At 40.5% G+C, this 19,150-nt stretch overlaps 1 pseudogene; it reads left to right on the plus strand.

The window, feature by feature from the left end:
- LOC104105031 (gibberellin 2-beta-dioxygenase 8-like) overlaps window positions 1-18,647 on the plus strand; it is a 42,286-nt pseudogene extending 23,639 nt beyond the window's left edge.
- Window positions 18,648-19,150: the final 503 nt, after the last annotated feature.

Here is a 19,150-nt window from a genome sequence, read left to right on the forward strand (position 1 = left end):
TATATTACTAGTGCATCATTGTGGGGTAGCACGATCCCTTCCGCGTCCTCGTCGTTGAAAGACAAGGTTCCTTCCGATATGTAATCTCGAGTTCGTTTCTCCCTCGTGATGGATACTTTGGTGCATTTCAACATGGGACCCTAAGGGACATCGACCTCACCAATGATCATGTTAATGACGTATTGGTTCTTCTTGTTCGGTCTGTTTGCTAGAATCCCCATTCCTGAAATGATTCTTGGCTCGGTCGCTCAGGAATTCTCGAAGATGCCCACTGTTGAATAGTCGGGCTACTTCCTCTCTCATCTTTCGGCAATCCTCCGTTCTATGGCCGTGAGCGCCATGATATTTACATATCTGGTTAGGATCCCTTTGAGTTGGATCGTATTGTAGAGGTCGAGACCATTTGGTATCTTTGATGCGTCCGATAGCTAATACAAAGGTGGGAGCATCGACATTAAAGTTGTATTCTGATAACCACGGTGCTTCATTAGGCCCGATGGGCCTATCGAAGCATTTTTTGCTCATTCGTCCCCGGTTGCTCTGACCTCAGTCACTTCTTCTTTCGTTTCTCATAGAGTTTCATCCGGACCCACTGCTTTTCGGACTCCATTATACGGCTGGTACCGATCCCTGTTTGGTCTTGGTTCACGATCGATGTCTCTCTTGACTATGTTGATGTTTCTGACTGGATAAACAGACCCCGAAGGGGCCCCGAGTTGATCATCTTCCACTCTAATCTTCGATTGATATCGGTTATGCGCGTCGGTGTCATGACCCAAATACCTAACCAGTCGTGATGGCGCCTATCGTGGAACTAGGTAAGCCGACATTCTCAATATGCTTTCAATATATAACAAAAGTAAGATAAAGCAATTAGACTAACTGAAGGTTTACATAATAACGGGGTAAAAACCCAAAATACAAGTGCGGAATGATAGCCCAGCATCGGGATGTCACTAAATCATGAGCATCTAACAACCAATCTAGAAAAATAGAGTCTACTACAGTCTGTGCCAAATGCCAATACAAGAGAGAAAAGATAATAAGAAAGGAGAAACAAGGATTGCAGACGCCGGCAGCTACCTCGTAAGTCTCGGATAATCAGTCCGCGCACGAACTCAGTTACCGCCAGAACCGTACACACCTGGATTTGCACATGAAGTGCAGGGTGTAGCATGAGTACAACCAACTCAGCAAGAAACAGAATTAAATAAGGAACTGAGAAGCAGTGACGAACTATAATAATATAGATCATTTCAAAAGTTTTCAGTAAAGAATGAACATGCTTTCAAATCCGGTTGTATAAGTCAAATCAGTTCGAGCTCAAGTAAAACAGATATGAATCTTCTAGAAATTTCACAACAACAACAGATAACAATTAAGTGCAACAATAAATAAAAGCAAGTACAGCCTCTTAAGGAAACAGTTACTCAACTCATCTCAACAGCTCATACTCTCGGCCCTCAGCCCTCAATACACACTCTCAATAGGTACCTGCACTCGCTGGGAGTGTAGACACTCCGGAGGGGCTCTTTTAGCCCAATCAATATATTGTTGCGGCGTGCAGCCCGATCTAATATTGTTGCGGCGTGCAACCCGATCCAATATTGTTGTGGTATACAACCCGATCCAATAATATATATATATAGCCCGAAGGCCAGTTGCAACGTGCAACCCGATCTAATATTGTTGCGGCGTGCAACCCGATCCAATAATATATATATATATATATATATAGCCCGAAGGCTTATTGCGGCGTGCAACCCGATCGACATACCTCACAGCTCGCAGCTCGGCACTCAGGCCCTATCTCAGTCACTAACCTCTCCAGCCCCTTGGGCTCATAGAAATAATTAGCCCAAACAGATAATACAATAAGTATCAACAAGCAATGAGAGGGAACAGAGATATAACACACAAGTAAGACTGTGACTGAGTACAAGATAGTAATTAGCAGTCAATTCAACAAGCATTCGACCGTTGCGGGTCCCAACAATGATATCATATGGCCTAAGCATAGTTTTTAACATGAAAGACAGTTAGTTGCTCAAAGAGAAGGAAAAATAAGTAATAACAATGGCTATTCGACTTTACAGTTTCACGGGATGGACCAAGTCACAATCCCTCATGGTGCACGCCCACACGCCCGTCATCGAGCTTGTGTGTCACCTCCAAATATTCACATCATACCAATTCTCGGGGTTTCATACCCTCAAAACCAGATTTAAGACTGTTGCTTACCTCAACCGCGCAGAAATCCTACTCCGAAATGCCCTTGACTCTCGAATCAGCCTCCAAATTCCCCGAATCTAGCCACAAACAGTACGAGATAATCAATATTGGTTAAAAGGATCAATTCCATAAGAAAACTACTAAAATATAGCCCAAAATCCGAAATCGGCTTAACCCGCCCCCCGGGCCCACGTCTCAAAACCCGACGAAAGTCACAAAAACCGAAAGCCCATTGACTCACGAGTCTAACCATACCAAATTTATCAAAATCCGACCTCAATTGCCCCTCCAAAACCCCAAAATTCACTCTCCAATTCCCAAGCTCTAGTCTCCCAAATCTCACCTCAAACACTCACCAACTAGGTGTAAAATCAGTGGGAAAATACCATTATTGAAGATAAATAGGCACGAGGAACTTACCTCAATGATTACTCCGAAATCTCTCTCAAGATCCCCAAAATTCGAGCTAAAAAATGATGAAAATGGTGAAAAATCTCGAAGTGTTCTATTTATAGGTTCTGACCAAACTTCTCGCACCTGCGGCTCCATTTTTGCATCTGCGGGTAAAGCCCTGCTTCAGCGAAAAAATCCCTAAACACTGCCTCTGCTCCTGCGATCAAGTGACCGCATTTGCGCTCTTCGCGGGTGCGGGAACTACATCGCACTTGCGGTCCAAACTCGCACCTACGCCCCCAAATTCGCTTCTGCGGCCATCGCATGTGCGGGAGTGCCATCGCACCTGCGTCCTCTGCCCAGGTCCTCCTTAGTCGCATATGCGGCTGTGCGGTTCCCACTCTGCAGGTGCAGCTACACCAGTAGCAGCACCTTCAGCTGCAATTCCTCAACTCCCATCAAGTCGTTAACCACCCGATATCACCCTGAGGCCTCCGGGACCTCAAAGGATCATATTAAGAAGTTATGTAACCCCATGCGAACTTAGTCCAACCTTCGAATCACTCAAGACAACATCAAAACACCAATTACACCCGGATTCAAGCCTAAAGAACTTCTAAACTTTCAAATTCCATAAACGACGCCCGAAACATACCAAACCACTTCCGATTGACCTCAAATTTTACACACAAGTCAAAAATGACACCACAAAACTATTCCAACTTCCGAAAATCCAATTCGACCCCTATATCAAAATTTTCACTGCCGGCCAAAATCGCCAAAATCCAACTTTCGCCAATTCAAACCTAATTCTACTATGGACCACGAAATCACATTTCGGACGCGCTCCTAAGTCCAAAATCACCTAACGGAGCTAACGGAACCATAAAAATTCAAATTCGAGGTCGTTTTCCCACAAGTCAACATCCGATCGAGTTTTCCAACTTAAGCTTCCAATTAAGAGACTAAGTATCTCAATTCACTCTAAAACTACTCCGGACCCGAACCAACCAACCCGGTAAGACATAATACAACATTAAAGTAAAAAAGAAGCAGAAATGGGAGAAACAGAGCTATAACTCTCAAAACGACCGGCCGGGTCGTTACAGTCGGCCCAAGTAACGGCCGGATATTCTATTAGGTTTTGTTTTAACTATTGTGAAGCCACTGACCTTCTAACATTAAGCCCTTAGGTGAAAGCCTTAACGGCCTAATCATCAGCGACAGGTGGCAGGTCCATTCGTTCCATTTGAAAACAGGACATGAACTCTCTAAGCATCTCGTTATCCTTCTATTTTACTTTGAAAAGGTTTGATTTCCTGGTTTCGACCTTGATGGCCACAGCGTTTTCTTTCACGAAAGAATCCATAAGCATAGCAAATGAATCAATAGAATTAGGAGGTAAGTTGTGATACCATATCATAGCCCCTTTTGACAGGGTCTCTCCGAACTTCTTCAAAAGGACAAACTCGATCTCATCATCCTCCAAGTTGTTCCCTTTAATAGCACATGTGTAAGAGGTTACGTGCTCATTTGGGTCGGTCATTCCGTTATACTTAGCAATCTAGGGCATGCGGAATTTCTTAGGAATTGTCTTCGGAGCCGTGCTCGGAGGAAAAGGTTTTTGCACGAACTTCTTGGAATCCAGGCCTTTCAATATTGGTGGTGCTCCTGGGAACTGGTCTACCCTGGAATTGTAGGTTTCCGTCTTTTTGTCATTAGCTTCGATTTTCTTCTCCCATGATTCTATCCGTTTTGTCAACTCTTCGAGCATCTTTATGATCTCGGGGTTAGCCCCCGATTCATGTTCATTTGACCTTTCTGCGACCAGTTCATCCTCGCGGGTGACTTCCCGAGGTGGATCGGGTTCAACCGTCTTGGTGCACGACTTTGGTTCTATAACTGAGGTATCGCCGCCTGTTGAGCTTGCAGCATTTCGAAGATCACTCGGAAACTGATCACGTCACCTCCAATATTTTGTGTGTTTTGAGCTGCTGATCTGGCTCCACCACGGACGCTATTTTCGGGGTCGATAGACAAGTTTACGTCGATAGCCACATGTGAATCAGCGTCAATCGAGCCCGCGACCGGAATTCCGATAGGATCAACAGTTGGTAGCTCGTCACCCGGCGCTATGTTGTTATTTTCACCGTGATGGCCGGACTCGTTGTCAACATGTAGGGGTGCTGATTGAGAGTTCGACATTTTGAGTTTTAACCTAAAATTTAAGACACTTCAAAGAACAAGTGTAAAGTAGTGTGTGTTATGGAGATTTGTATCAAATAACCACTATTATCCTTAGCCCCACGGTGGATGCCAAACTGTTTACCCTCAAAATCGGATAACAATTAAATTTGTAAGTAGTTTTAAGGATACGTGGACTAACTTGACACAAAACGATAAATTAGATTGCAATTGAAATTTATAATGATAAAGTAAATGCAAACCACACGAATTGAACGATCTTAGCCTTGGGAGGTTAATCACCCTCGAATCAGGTACGCTCCGATCGGTGCCGGGATACAGAAGAACAAGAGCTTAAAATAATAATGATATATAGCTTTGGAATAGGTGTTACATTGTATTTAATGAATTATGAGACCCCCTTTATATAATAGAGGAGTCCTACTTTTGGTACAATTCTATAAAAGTTAAACAATTTCTTGATTTGATGATTGCCGGTGCCTTGTTGATACGTGCCGAGATTCCCGCCGTAATATCCGACCGGTCACGGATATTTCGGTCTTCTGTTGGTTATGCTAACAACGTTTCTTCGAGCTCGATCGGGGCTAAGGTCGACTCGGGGATTACAGACTCAATGTTCTCGAAGGCGGGCATTATTACCCCGGGTTCTAGCTAGATGGGACTCGAGGTCGATCTTCAGTCTTTGATTGTCATATTCCTAACCTATCATGTCGTAGGCGAGCTCGATTTCGACCGTACACAACTTGATAAGTGCCAAGAATTGTACTGATCTCACCAGTGTTTAATGGTTGTTGAAACACAAGTAGGAAAAGGATCTTCCCATTGGCAACCATCTACACTGGAATCTTTATATGTTGAAACAAATGGTGCATTTTTCCAATCTGTTTTCTCCGAACCAGCCCTAGTAGCCCAATCATCTGCATTCCATATATTTGAAAACAAGTACATTGGCTTCTCATTAGGGAAGAAATTGTTCGTATAATTCGAGTTTTTGTATACCCTTATCAGAACCTCATCCACGAAAAATTTGCACACACCAGAATGATAATGTCAATTCTAATTGAAAATAATTTAACTCAAACTTCTCATTTTATCTTAATCAAAAGTTTTTATAATCATACAAATATCTATGACTAGTTTTAGATCATAAATTTCAAAAGTCATCATTTCTTTCTTAAACTTCGTGCAGATTCAAACTTTACCGCATAAAATAAAATGATGGGGAGTATAACCGACCTATTATAATAGGCTAAACCAGTAGGGATGAAAAACAGGGTGGTACAGGTTTAAGCTTACGGGGGGCGGGGTGGGTTTAAGCTTTCGCAGTGCCGGGCGGGTTCAAGAATGTTTTAAAAATTGTGGGGCAGTTACGGGGCTTTGCGGATTAGGCAGTATTGACTTTTGAGTAATACATGTATCTAACATTTAATTGACAAGTAGTCAGTTAGAACCGAGGCACAAATATGTTAGATTTTTAACGGTAGGGTCAGTCTTAGCAAAATAGGTGGATGGTGGGCATTTATAGACTGAAGCTTAGGGGCAGTTTTGACCCTTTTTCGTTCAAAAAAAAAAAAGTAAACATACAAAGAAGTTAAAAAAATTTAACATTTAATTAATATATATACATAAAATAAAAATTATCTTATATACACAGTGTAATTTTCACGTAAAGGAGATTCCGTTAATCATAATAAGAAATAGATTTTGGGCTTAACTCACCTGAAAAACTAGTGGGACTCTGATAATAGTGGGGATCAACTTGACACTAATTTTGTTTATTTGGCTTAGCAGCTTTTGATCCAAACTCTGTTCAATTCGTCCGACAACATTTGGGTGCTGCCGATTTGGATAGATAATTTGATAAATGATATGATGGTTTTTTGACGTTGTGGGGCTTCTTACTTGAGGATCCAGTACTCTATTATACTAGTAAGATATGTCCCCCAAATAAAGTGTAAGTGTATCAATTGAAAATTACTTTCTAATGTATGCATTTGGCATGTTTTTTTGGGAGATATCTCATAGGATGTCTGCCGTGCTTCTAAAATTAATTTAGTAAGAAAGTATTTTTATTGATAAATAGTTATGTTTGATTAATTAATTTGAAAAAATATTTTGAGCTGCAATTAATGTTTGACAAGCTTTTAAAAAAGTACTTCTAAGTCTCGAAAGTGTTTTTTAAAAGAAATATTTTCAGTGAGAAGCAATTATATTTGGCTAATCAATTTGAAAACACTTTTGAGCAACAATTAGTGTTTGACCAAATTTTTAAAAAGTACTTTTAAGCGTATTTTTCTCAAAAGTGTTTTTGAGGAAAGTGTTTGGGGAAAAAACTATTTTTTTCTGTTTCTTAAAAATTACTTCTACTTTTACTCAATAACACTTTTTTCCTTCTAAAAACTTAACCAAATACTTTAACTTTGGAAAAAAATACTTTTGCCAAAATAAAAATAAATAAAAAAAGGGCAAGCAAGCTATTAGTCTTTCATCCTCATTATTTTAGACCTCGTATGGTAGTCAACCTAAAAAGAAGAAAGTTAACACTGGACCACCTTACCCAATTAGGATATAAGGATTAGGGAGCCAGGTTGCTTAGTTACTACAATAACTTATGTTCTCCTTCTAAAAAAAAGAAGAGGATCAGGAGCTAATTATAGGGAGAAATAAAAGATTATCAGCCCACGGAATTGGAACTTGTAACATTTTTTAAAGTCAAATCCACATCATTGTGGTGGGGTTAAGGCCAATATTAACACCTACCTATATATTAAGATCCAAAAAATAAGATCTAGGGAGACGTAATGCCTAACCTATCCAGTTACATAATGCAAGTTATTAGACATACCTAATTACTTTGTACTATATAACTTAGAAATATTTCTTTTATATACATTGGTTGTATAAAGAATTTAAACGGTTTCAATGTAACTTAGTACGAATAGCAAATGTTTACCTATTTGCCAATTCATGAAGGGAACCTTGAAGCCACCGAGCTTCGAACGTTGAGCCCTTAGCTGAAAGCCTGAACGATCCAATTATCAGCGACAGGTGGCAGGTCCATTCATTCCATTTGAAAACGGGACACAAACTCTCTGAGCATCTCGTTATCCTTCTGTTTTACTTTGGAAAGGTTCGATTTCCTGGTTTCAACTTTGATAGCCCCGACGTGTGCTTTCATGAAAGAATTCGCAAGCATAGAAAATAAATTAATAGAATTAAGAGGTAAGTTGTGATACCATATCATAGCCCCTTTTGACAGGGTCTCTCCGAACTTCTTCAATAGGACATACTCGATCTCATCATCCTCCAAGTCATTCTCTTTAATGGCACATGTGTAAGAGGTTACATGCTCATTTGGGTCGGTCGTTCCGTTATACTTAGCAATCTCGGGCATGCGAAATTTCTTAGGGATCGGCTTCGGAGCCGCGCTCGGAGGAAAAGCTTTTTGCACGAACTTCTTGGAATCCAAGCCTTTGAATATTGGTGGTGCTCCTCGGATGTGGTTTACCCTGGAATTGTAGGTTTCACCTTTTTGTCATTAGCTTCGATTTTCTTCTCCCCTAATTCTCTTTGTTTTGTCAGCTCTTCGAGCATCTTTATTATCTTGGGGTTAGCCCCCGATTCATGTTCATTTGACCATTCTGTGACCGGTTCATCCCTGAGGGTGACTTCCCGGGGTGGATCAGGTTCAACCCTGCTCGGTGCACGGCTTTGATTCTGTAACTGAGGTATCATCGCCTATTGAGTTTGCAACATTTCGAAGATCACCCGTAAACTGATCATGTCTCCTCCAATGTTTTGTGTTTTTTGAGTTGCCGATCGGGCTCCACCACGGACGTTATTTTCGGGGTCAGTAAGCAAGTTTATGTCGATAACCACATGTGAATTAGCGTCAATCGGGCCTGCGACCGGAATTCCGATAGGATCAATGGGCGGTAGCTCGTCACCGGGAACTATGTTGTTATTTTCACCATGATGGACGGACTCGTTGTCAACATGTAGGGGTATTGATTGGGAGTTTGACATTTTGAGTTCTAACCTAAAATTAAAGGCATGTCAAAGAATAAGTGTAAAGTAGTGTGTGTTATGGAGATTTGTATCAAATAACCACTATTATCCTTAGCCCCACGGTTGGCGCCAAACTGTTTACCCTCAAAATCGAATAACTATTGAATTTGTAAGTGGTTTTAAGGATACATGGACTAACTTGACACAAAATGATAAATTAGATTGGAATTGAAATAAATAATGATAAAGTAAATACAAAACACACGAATTGAACGATCTTAGCCTTGGGAGGTTAATCACCCTCGAATCAGGTACGCTCCGATCGGTGCCAGGATACGGAAGAACAAGAGCTTAAAATAATAATAATAATAATAATAATAATAATAATAATAATAATAATAATAATAATAATAATAATAGCTTTAGAATGCGTGTTACAATATGTTTAATGAATTATCAGACCTCCTTTTATATAGTAGAGGAGTCCTATTTTAGGTACAATTCTATAAAAGGTAAAAAATCTCTTGATTTGATGATTGTCGGTGCCTTGTTGATACGTGCCGTGATTCCCGCCGTAATATCCGACCGGTCATGGATATTTCGGTCTTCTGTTGGTTATATAACAACGTTTCTTCGAGCTCGATCAGGGCTAAGGTCGACTCAGAGATTACGGACTCAATGTTCTCGAAGGCGAGCGTTATGACCCCGGGTTCTAGCTCGGTGGGACTCAGGGTTGATCTTCAGTCTTTGGTTGTCATGTTCCTAACATGTCATGTCGTAGGTGAGCTCGATTTCGACCGTACATAGATAGTCCCCTCATTTTTTAGAGAGTAGACGATGAGAAACGATATGAGCTTCCGATTCTTTCTTCGATATCACCTGACAAAAATGACAAAACCGTCGAAACGTCTCGTTAGTCAAGCCTTAATGGCATTAAACGCTTGTCAGTTGCTGGTCGGTCACTCCTAGATGTGAATCGTCATGGGAAAACTATAAATACCCCCTCATGTGTTCATCCAAACTTTATATTCAAACCTTCTGCCCTCGTTCCTAAGAAATTTCAATACTTCCAAGTACTTATATTCTGGTTACTTTGAGATTTTTTATAAGAACTCTCATTCGACTTTTTCTCAAACCACTGAGTGTACTCTTTTAACTTCCTCTTTTTCTTTATTTCCTCTATATAAAGAAACGGCAAAAACTTCCAAAACCGTTCCCCAAAAGGAAACTCCTTCTACCTCGTGGCCGGCTACCGAAAAGACCGCTTCACGTACTGCTGTCGAGGAACCAAAATCGGAATCTCCGCTAAAAATGTTCATCTCAGGGGGATGCCCGGTAAATGCTGATTTTAAAGTCGAAAAGCCCTCCTCAGTACCAGGCCGGTGTGAGGAGGTCTCGAGGTTTATCTGCTCGATCACTGAGGATATTCTCTTCGAAGTAAAGAAGGATTGCAACTGCGCTGACAAACATGTGGTGGTTCCCGAACCTGACGAAGTTATCACCACCCACGTCGAGGGATTCCTAAGTGTTTACATGTATCCCTTCACGTTGGGCCCCTTGGACCCGGTTATCGTCGATTTTTGCAAAAGATACGAGGTAGCCTTCGGTCAGATTCACCCTTCTTTCTAGAGGATCGTAATCCTCCTCCGTTTCTTTGTAAGCAAGATCGAAGGTTTCCCTTTCACGATCGATCACCTGAGCTTATACAATCCCCGACTCTACCGGAGGGACTGATCAAGCTAGCCCGTCGGGCCAGTAAGGCCGCGTTCTCGAGTATCGATGAAGATAGGGATCAAGGTTGGCTAGGTCATTTCATCTGAGTGAGGACCTCGGACTTGATCTTGGTAGAGCACATGCCGTTCCCAGAGAAGTGGAACATGAAACGTAAGTGTATAATTTTGCTTGCAAGGTTTTATTTATTGCTTTTTTTCTTCCTTCTTATCGGTGTTTTGTGATGGTACAGCTGTTGCTCGGATCCCGAACGTAGTTCCTCAACTCAAGATGTGGGTCGAGGGCATCGTATCGCAAAGGCCTTATTTCGAGCGCTCGTGGCGTGAGCTTTCAAAGGATCGATGGTAGGCCCGTTCGCATGGTGAGATCTCTTTTATAAGTGATATTTGGTTTCCCCTTTGCATGATTAAGTCCTTACTTGTTTTATTTCCCTTTGCAGGTTTACCCAAGGATGTCCAAATGAGGCCCCCATCCGGTAGTGACGATTTTTCCACTGAGTCCCCTGCTCCAAAATAGGTTGAAGAGAAGAAGAGAAAAAGGGCTCCGAGTTCTCCGAGCTCGGAGAAAAAGAAACCAAAGATGAGGCTTTTCTATATATTTCTCCGAGCTTTGGATCCGACGGTAGTTTTTCGATCTTTAGAAAAGAGTGAACATGCTTTCAAATCCGGTGGTATAAGTCAAATCAGATCGAGCTCAAGTAAAACAGATATGAATCTTCTAGAAATTTCACAACAACAACAGATAACCACTAAGTGCAACAATAAATAAAAGCAAGTACAGCCTCTTAAGGCATCAGTCACTCAACTCATCTCAACAGCTTATACTCTCGGCTCTCAGCCCTCAATACACACTCTCAATAGGTACCTGCGCTCACTAGGGGTGTACAGACTCCGTAGGGGCTCCTTCAGCCCTAGTGCTATATTGTTGCGGCGTGCAGCCCGATCCAATATTGTTGCGGCGTGCAACCCGATCCAATATTATTGCGGCGTGCAACCCGATCCAATAATGTATATATATAGCCCGAAGGCTTGTTGCGGCGTGCAACCCGATCCAGTATTGTTGCGGTGTGCAACCCGATCCAATAATATATATATATATATATATATATATATATATATATATATATATATATCCCGAAGGCTTGTTGCGGCGTGCTACCCGATCCACATACCTCACAGCTCGCAGCACGGCACTCAGGCCCTATCTCAGTCACTAACCTTTCCAACCCCTCGGGCTCACAAAATATCATAATAATTAGCCCAAATAGAGAATACAACAAGTATCAACAAGAAATGAGAGAGAACGGAAATATAACACACAAGTAAGACTGTGATTGAGTACAAGACAACAATTAGCAGTCAATTCAACAAGTATTCGACCGATGCGGGTCCCAACAGTGATATCACATGGCCTAAGCATGGTTTCTAACATGAAAGGCAGTCAATTGCTCAAAGACAAGGAAAAAAAGTAATAACAATGGCTATTCGACTTTACAGTCTCACAGGACGGACCAAGTCACAATCCCTCACGGTGCACGCTCACACGCCCGTCACCTAGCATGTGCGTCACCTCCAAATATTCACATCATACCAATTATCGGAGTTTCATACCCTCAAAACTAGATTTAAGACTGTTGCTTACCTCAACCGCGCAGAAATCCTACTCCGCAATGCCCTTGCCTCTCGAATCGGCCTCCAAATGCCCCAAACAGTACGAAATAATCAACATTGGTTAAAAGGATCAATTCCACAAGAAAACTACTAAAATATAGCCCAAAATCCGAAATCGGCTCAACCCCCTCCCCCCCCCCCGAGACCACGTCTCGAAACCCGATGAAAGTCACAAAACCTAAAATCCCATTCACTCACGAGTCTAACCATACCAAATTTATCAAAATCCGACCTCAATTGCCCCTCCAAAAATCCAAAATTCACTCTCCAATTCCCAAGCCCTAATCTCCCAAATCTCACCTCAAGCACTCACCAACTAAGTGTAAAATCAGTGGGGAAACACCATTATTGAAGATAAATAGGCACAAGGAACTTACCTCAGTGATTACTCCGAAATCTCTCTCAAGATCCCTAAAATCCGAGCTCAAAAATGATAAAAATGGTGAAAAATCTTGAAGTGTTCTATTTATAGGTTCTGCCCAGACTTCTTGCACCTGCGGCTCAATTTCCGCATCCGTGGAGCTGCATCTATGGGCAAAGCCCCGCTTTTGCGAAAAACTCCCTAAACACGGCCTCCGCTCTTGCAATCAAGTGACCGCATCTGCGCTCTTCGCGGGTGCGGCAACTACATCGCACCTGCGGTCCAAACTCGCACTTGTGCCCCCAAATCCGCTTCTGCGGCCATCGCGGGTGCGGGAATGCCATCGCACCTGATTCCTCTGCCCAGGTCTTCCTTAGCCGCATCTACGGCTCCTCCTACGCTTTTGTGGGCTCGCACCTGCGGTTCCCACTCCGCAGGTGCAATTACACCAGTAACAGCACCTTCAGCTATAATTCCTCAACTCCCATCAAGCCGTTAACCACTCGAAATCACCCCGAGGCCTCCGGTACCTCAACCGATCATACCAACAAGTCATGTAACCCCATGCAAACTTAGTCGAACCTTCGAATCACTCAAGACAATATCAAAACACCAATTACACCCCGATTCAAGCCTAAAGAACTTCTAAACTTTCAAATTCTACTAACGACGCCGAAACCTACCAAACCACGTACGATTCACCTCAAATTTTACAGACAAGTCAAAAATGACACCACGAACCTATTCCAACTTTCGGAAATCCAATCCGACCCCAATATCAAAATTTTCATTGCCGGCCAAAATTGCCAAAATTCCAACTTTTGCCAATTCAAGCCTAATTCTACTACAGACCACCAAATCACATTCCGGACACGCTCCTAAGTCCAAGATAACCTAACAGAGCTAACGGAACCATAAAATTTCACATCCGAAGTCGTTTTCCCATTAGTCGACATCCAGTCGACTTTTCTAACTTAAGCTTCCAATTAAGAGACTTAGTGTCTCAATTCACTTCAAAAGCACTCCGGATCCGAACCAACCAACCCGGTAAGACATAATACAGTTGTAAAGCACAAAAGAAGCAAAAATTGGGAAATAAGGCTATAACTCTCGAAACGACCGGCCGGGTCGTTACAGTCGGCCTAAGTTACGGCCGGATATTCTTTCAGGTTTTGTTTCAACTGTTGTAAAGCCACCGAGCTTCAAACGTTGACCCTTGGGTAAAAGCATGAACGGCCCAATCATCAGCGACAGGTGGCAGGTCCATTCGTTCCATTTGAAAACGGGACATGAACTCTCTGAGCATCTCGTTATCCTTCTGTTTTACTTTGAAAAGGTCTGATTTCCTAGTTTTGACCTTGATGGCCTAGGCGTGTGCTTTCACGATTGAATCCACAAGCATAGCAAATAAATCAATAGAATTATGAGGTAAGTTGTGATACCATATCAGAGCCCCTTTTGACAGGGTCTCTCCGAACTTCTTCAAAAGGATAAACTCGATCTCATCATCCTCCAAGTCGTTCCCTTTAATGGAATATGTGTAAGAGGTTACATGCTCATTTGGGTCGGTCATTCCGTTTTACTTAGCAATCTCAGGCATGCGGAATTTCTTAGGAATCGTCTTAGGAGCCGCGCTCGAAGGAAAAGCTTTTTGCACAAACTTCTTGGAATCCAAGCATTTCAAAATTGGCGGTGCTCCTGGGATCTGGTCTACCCTGGAATAGTAGGTTTCCACCTCTTTGTCATTAGCTTCGATTTTCTTCTCCCTGATTCTATCCATTTTGTCAGCTTTTCGAGCATCTTTATGATCTCGGGGTTAGCCCCCGATTCATGTTCATTTGACCTTTCTGCGACCGGTTCATCCCCGCGGGTGACATCCCGGGGTGGATCGATTTCAACCCTGCTCGGTGCATGGCTTTGGTTCTGTAATTGAGGTATCACCGCCTGTTGAGCTTGCAGCATTTCGAAGATCACCTGAAAACTGATCCTATCTCCTCCAATATTTTGTGCGTTTTGATTTGCCGATCGGGCTCCACTACGGACGCTATTTTCGGGGTCGGTAGACAAGTTTACATTGATAGTCACATGTGAATTAGCGTCAATAGGGCCCGCGGCCGGAATTCCGATAGGATCAACGGGCGGTAACTTGTCACCGGGCGCTATGTTGTTATTTTCACCGTGATGGCCGGACTCGTTGTCAATATGTAGGGGTGCTGATTGAGAGTTCGACATTTTGAGTTCTAACTTGAAATTAAAGACACTTCAAAGAACAAGTGTAAAGTAGTGTATGTTATGGAGATTTGTATCAAATAACCACTATTATCCTTAGCCCCACGGTTAGCGCCAAACTGTTTACCCTCAAAATCGGATAACAATTAAATTTGTAAATAGTTTTAAGGATACGTGGACTAACTTGACACAAAATGATAAATTAGATTACAATTGTAATAAATAATGATAAAGTAAATGCAAACCACACAAATTGAACGATCTTAGCCTTGGGAGGTTAATCCACCCTCGAATCAGGTACGCTCCGATCGGTGCCAGGATACAGAAGAACAATAGCTTAAAATAATAATGATATATAGCTTTGGAATAGGTATTACATTGTGTTTAATGAATTATGAGACCCTCTTTATATAGTAGAGGAGTCCTACTTTAGGTACAATTCTATAAAAGGTAAACAATTTCTTGATTTGATGATTGCCGGTGCCTTGTTGATACGTGCCGAGATTCCCGCCGTAATATCCGACCGGTCACGGATATTTCGGTCTTCTGTTCGTTATGCTAATAACGTTTTTTCGAGCTCGATCGGGGCTAAGGTCGACTCTGGGATTACAGACTCAATATTCTCGAAGGCGGGCGTTATTACCCCGGGTTTTAGCTAGGTGGGACTCGAGGTCAATTTTCAGTCTTTGGTTGTCATATTCCTAACCTGTCATGTCGTAGGCGAGCTCGATTTCGACCGTACACAACTTGATAAGTGCCAAGAATTGTACTGATCTCACCAGTGTTTAATGGTTGTTGAAACACAAGTAGGAAAAGGATCTTCCCATTGGCAACCGTCTACACTGGAATATTTATATGTTGAAACAAATGGTGCATTTTTCCAATCTGTTTTCTCCGAACCACCCCTAGTAGCCCAATCATCTGCATTCCATATATTTGAAAACAAGTACATTGGCTTCTCATTAGGGAAGAAATTGTTCGTATAATTCGAGTTTTTGTATACCCTTATCGGAATCTCATCCGCGAAAAACTTGCACACACCAGAATGATAATGTCAATTCTAATTGAAAATAATTTAACTCAAACTTCTCATTTTATCTTAATGAAAAGTTTTTATAATCACACAAATATCTATGACTAGTTTTAGATCAGAAGTTTCAAAAGTTATTATTTCTTTCTTAAATTTCGTGCAGATTCAAACTGTACCGCATAAAATAAAACGATGGGGAGTATAACCGACCTATTATAATAGGCTAAACCAGTAGGGATGGCAAACGGAGCGATGTGAATTTAAGCTTACGGGGACTGGGGTGGGTTTAAGCTTCCGCAGTGCGGGGCCGATGCAGGGCGGGTTCAAGAATGTTTTAAAAATTGTGGGACAGTTGCGGAGCGTTGCGGGTTAGGCAGTATTGACTTTTGAGTAATACATCTACTCCTCTTCATCAAAAGAAAAAATCAACTGTTTAAGTGATAAGTAGTCAGTTATAACCGAGGACACAAATATATTAGATTTTTAACGGTAGGGTCAGTCTTAGCAAAATAGGTGGACGGTAGGCATTTATAGACTGAAGCAGATACGTTAAGGGTAATTCTGGCCCTATTTTCATTCAAAAAATAAAAACAAAAAGTAAACACACGGAGAAGCTAAAAAAATTTAACATCTAATTAATATATATACATAAAATAAAAATGATCTTATATACACAGTGTAATTTTTACGCAAAGGGAATTACGTTAATCATAATAAGAAATAGATTTTGGGCTTAACTCACCCGAAAAACTAGTGGGACTCTGATAATAGTGGGGATCAACTTGACACTAATTTTGTTTATTTGGCTTAGCAGCTTTTGATCCAAACTCTGTTCAATTCGTCCGACAACATTTGGGTGCTGCCGATTTGGATAGATAATTTGATAAATGATATGATGGTTTTTTGACGTTGTGGGGCTTCTTACTTGAGGATCCAGTACTCTATTATACTAGTAAGATATGTCCCCCAAATAAAGTGAAAGTGTATCAATTGAAAATTACTTTCTAATGCATGCATTTGGCATGTTTTTTTTGGGAGATGTCTCATACCAAGTTTGGTCGTGTTTCTAAAATTAATTCAGTAACAAAGTATTTTTAGTATAAATAATTGTGTTTGACTAATCAATTTAAAAAATATTTTTGAGTAGCAATTAATGTTTGACAAGCTTTTAAAAAAATACTTCTAAGTCTCAAAACTATTTTTTAAAAGAAATATTTTGACTGAGAAGCAATTATATTTGGCTAATCAATTTGAAGATTACTTTTGAGCAGCAATTAGTGTTTGAACAAACTTTTAAAAATGTGTTTCTAATCGTATTTTTCTCAAAAGTACTTTTCAGTAAAATATTTCGGAGAAAAATTACTTTTTTCTATTTCTTTAAAATTGCTTCTACTTTTCCACAATAACACTTTTTTCCTTCTAAAAGGTTAATCACTTTAACTTTTAAAAAAAAATATTTTCCTCAAAAATACTTTTAGCCCAAAAAAAAAGGCAAGCAAGCTATTAGTCTTTCATCCTCATTATTTTAGACCACGTATGGTAGTCAACCTAAAAAGAAGAAAGTTAACACTGGACCACCTTATCCAATAAGGATATAAGAAGCCAGGTTGATTAGTTACTACAATAGTTTATGTTCTTTTTTTTTTTCTTTTTTTTTCTAAAAAAGATGAGGATCAGGAGCTAATTAAAAGGAGAAATAAATGATTACTAGCCCACAGAATTAGAACTTCTAACATTTTTTTTTTAAGTCAATAATCCACACCATTGTGGTGGGGTTAAAGCCATGATCAACCCCTACCTATATATTAAGATCCAAAATTTGAAGATATGGACTAGGGAGACGTAAAGCTTAACCTATCCAGTTACATAATGTAAGTTATTAGACATACCTAATTACTTTGAACAATAGAACTTAGAAATATTTCTTTTATATACATTGGTTGTATAAAGAATTTAAACTGTTTCAATGTAACTTAATGCAAATAGCAAATGTTTACGCTATTTGCCAATTTATAAAAGGGAGCCTTGGAGCAACAGTAAATTTATTTTTGTGTGACTTATATGTCACGAGTTCGAGTTGTGGAATCAACCATTGATACTTGCATTAGGGTATACTATCTATATTACACCCCTTTGGGGTGCGGACCTATCCCGAACCCTACACGAACACGTAATATTTGGTGCACCGAACTGCCTTTTTTATTCCCCAATTTATCTTCTTAGAGTCTATAAATAATAATTGATTGGATTTTTAATAACGATTATATTTTTTTTTGTAGGATGAATTCAGCTCCACTATGGAGCAATTTGCAACAACATTATCTGAATTAGCACAGCAATTAGCAAGATTATTAGCAGAGGAACTTGGACATAAGTCAAATTATTTCAAAGAAACATGTTTGCCAAACACTTGCTACCTAAGAATGAACAGATATCCAGCTTGTCCTATTTCTCCAGAAGTTTTCGGATTAATGCCACACACTGACAGTGATTTCCTCACAATATTACATCAAGATGAGATAGGAGGATTGCAATTACTGAGAGATGGGAAATGAATTTCGGTTAAGCCTAATCCTCAAGCACTTGTCATCAATGTAGGAGATTTGTACCAGGCACTTGAACTACTATTTTCCTAAAGTTTGAACTCAATACATTATTTTAGAGTAGCAAGTGGGCGGGTTGGGTCAAACTTGAGCGAATCTAAATGGGTCATATTCATAAATGGGTCATGATTCACCCTGCCCAAGGTCCTTTATGAGGAATTAACTTAAATAGTCGCGTATCCAAGTGCCGGATGTGTAATATATGTATAATCTACGTATAATATGTGTATAATTATTGGCTAGAAAAAGTAAATCGTGAATTCGACTAGCTATTTGTGTAAAGATCCCAAGGTTTATTTGGATCAAAATGAACTTGAGCAAATCTAAATGGGTCAAGTTAATAAATGGAACATGATTCACCCTGCCCAATGTCCTTTATGAAGAATTAACTTAAATAGCCGCATGCCTATAAGCACGTAATTTTTGACCGCCACATTTTAGAGCTATTTTAGTATTTTATATATTTATTTAAGTTAACTTTAATTTTATGGAGTTTTAATCTACTCTTATTTCAAATTACAATTTAAAAAACACAAAAACAGTTTCATATTTTTTGGATAGTTTAGCCTTAACCCACAACCCAGTACCCGTCTTGATCCACTAGCCCCTTAAAATTGATCCTTCAATCCCAGCAATCCATCTTCTCTAATCCTATGGCCATCATCAATTCTCCCACCATATGTAAACC

This window comes from Nicotiana tomentosiformis, chromosome 8 (assembly GCF_000390325.3).
Source record: "Nicotiana tomentosiformis chromosome 8, ASM39032v3, whole genome shotgun sequence".
Lineage (NCBI taxonomy): Eukaryota > Viridiplantae > Streptophyta > Magnoliopsida > Solanales > Solanaceae > Nicotiana > Nicotiana tomentosiformis.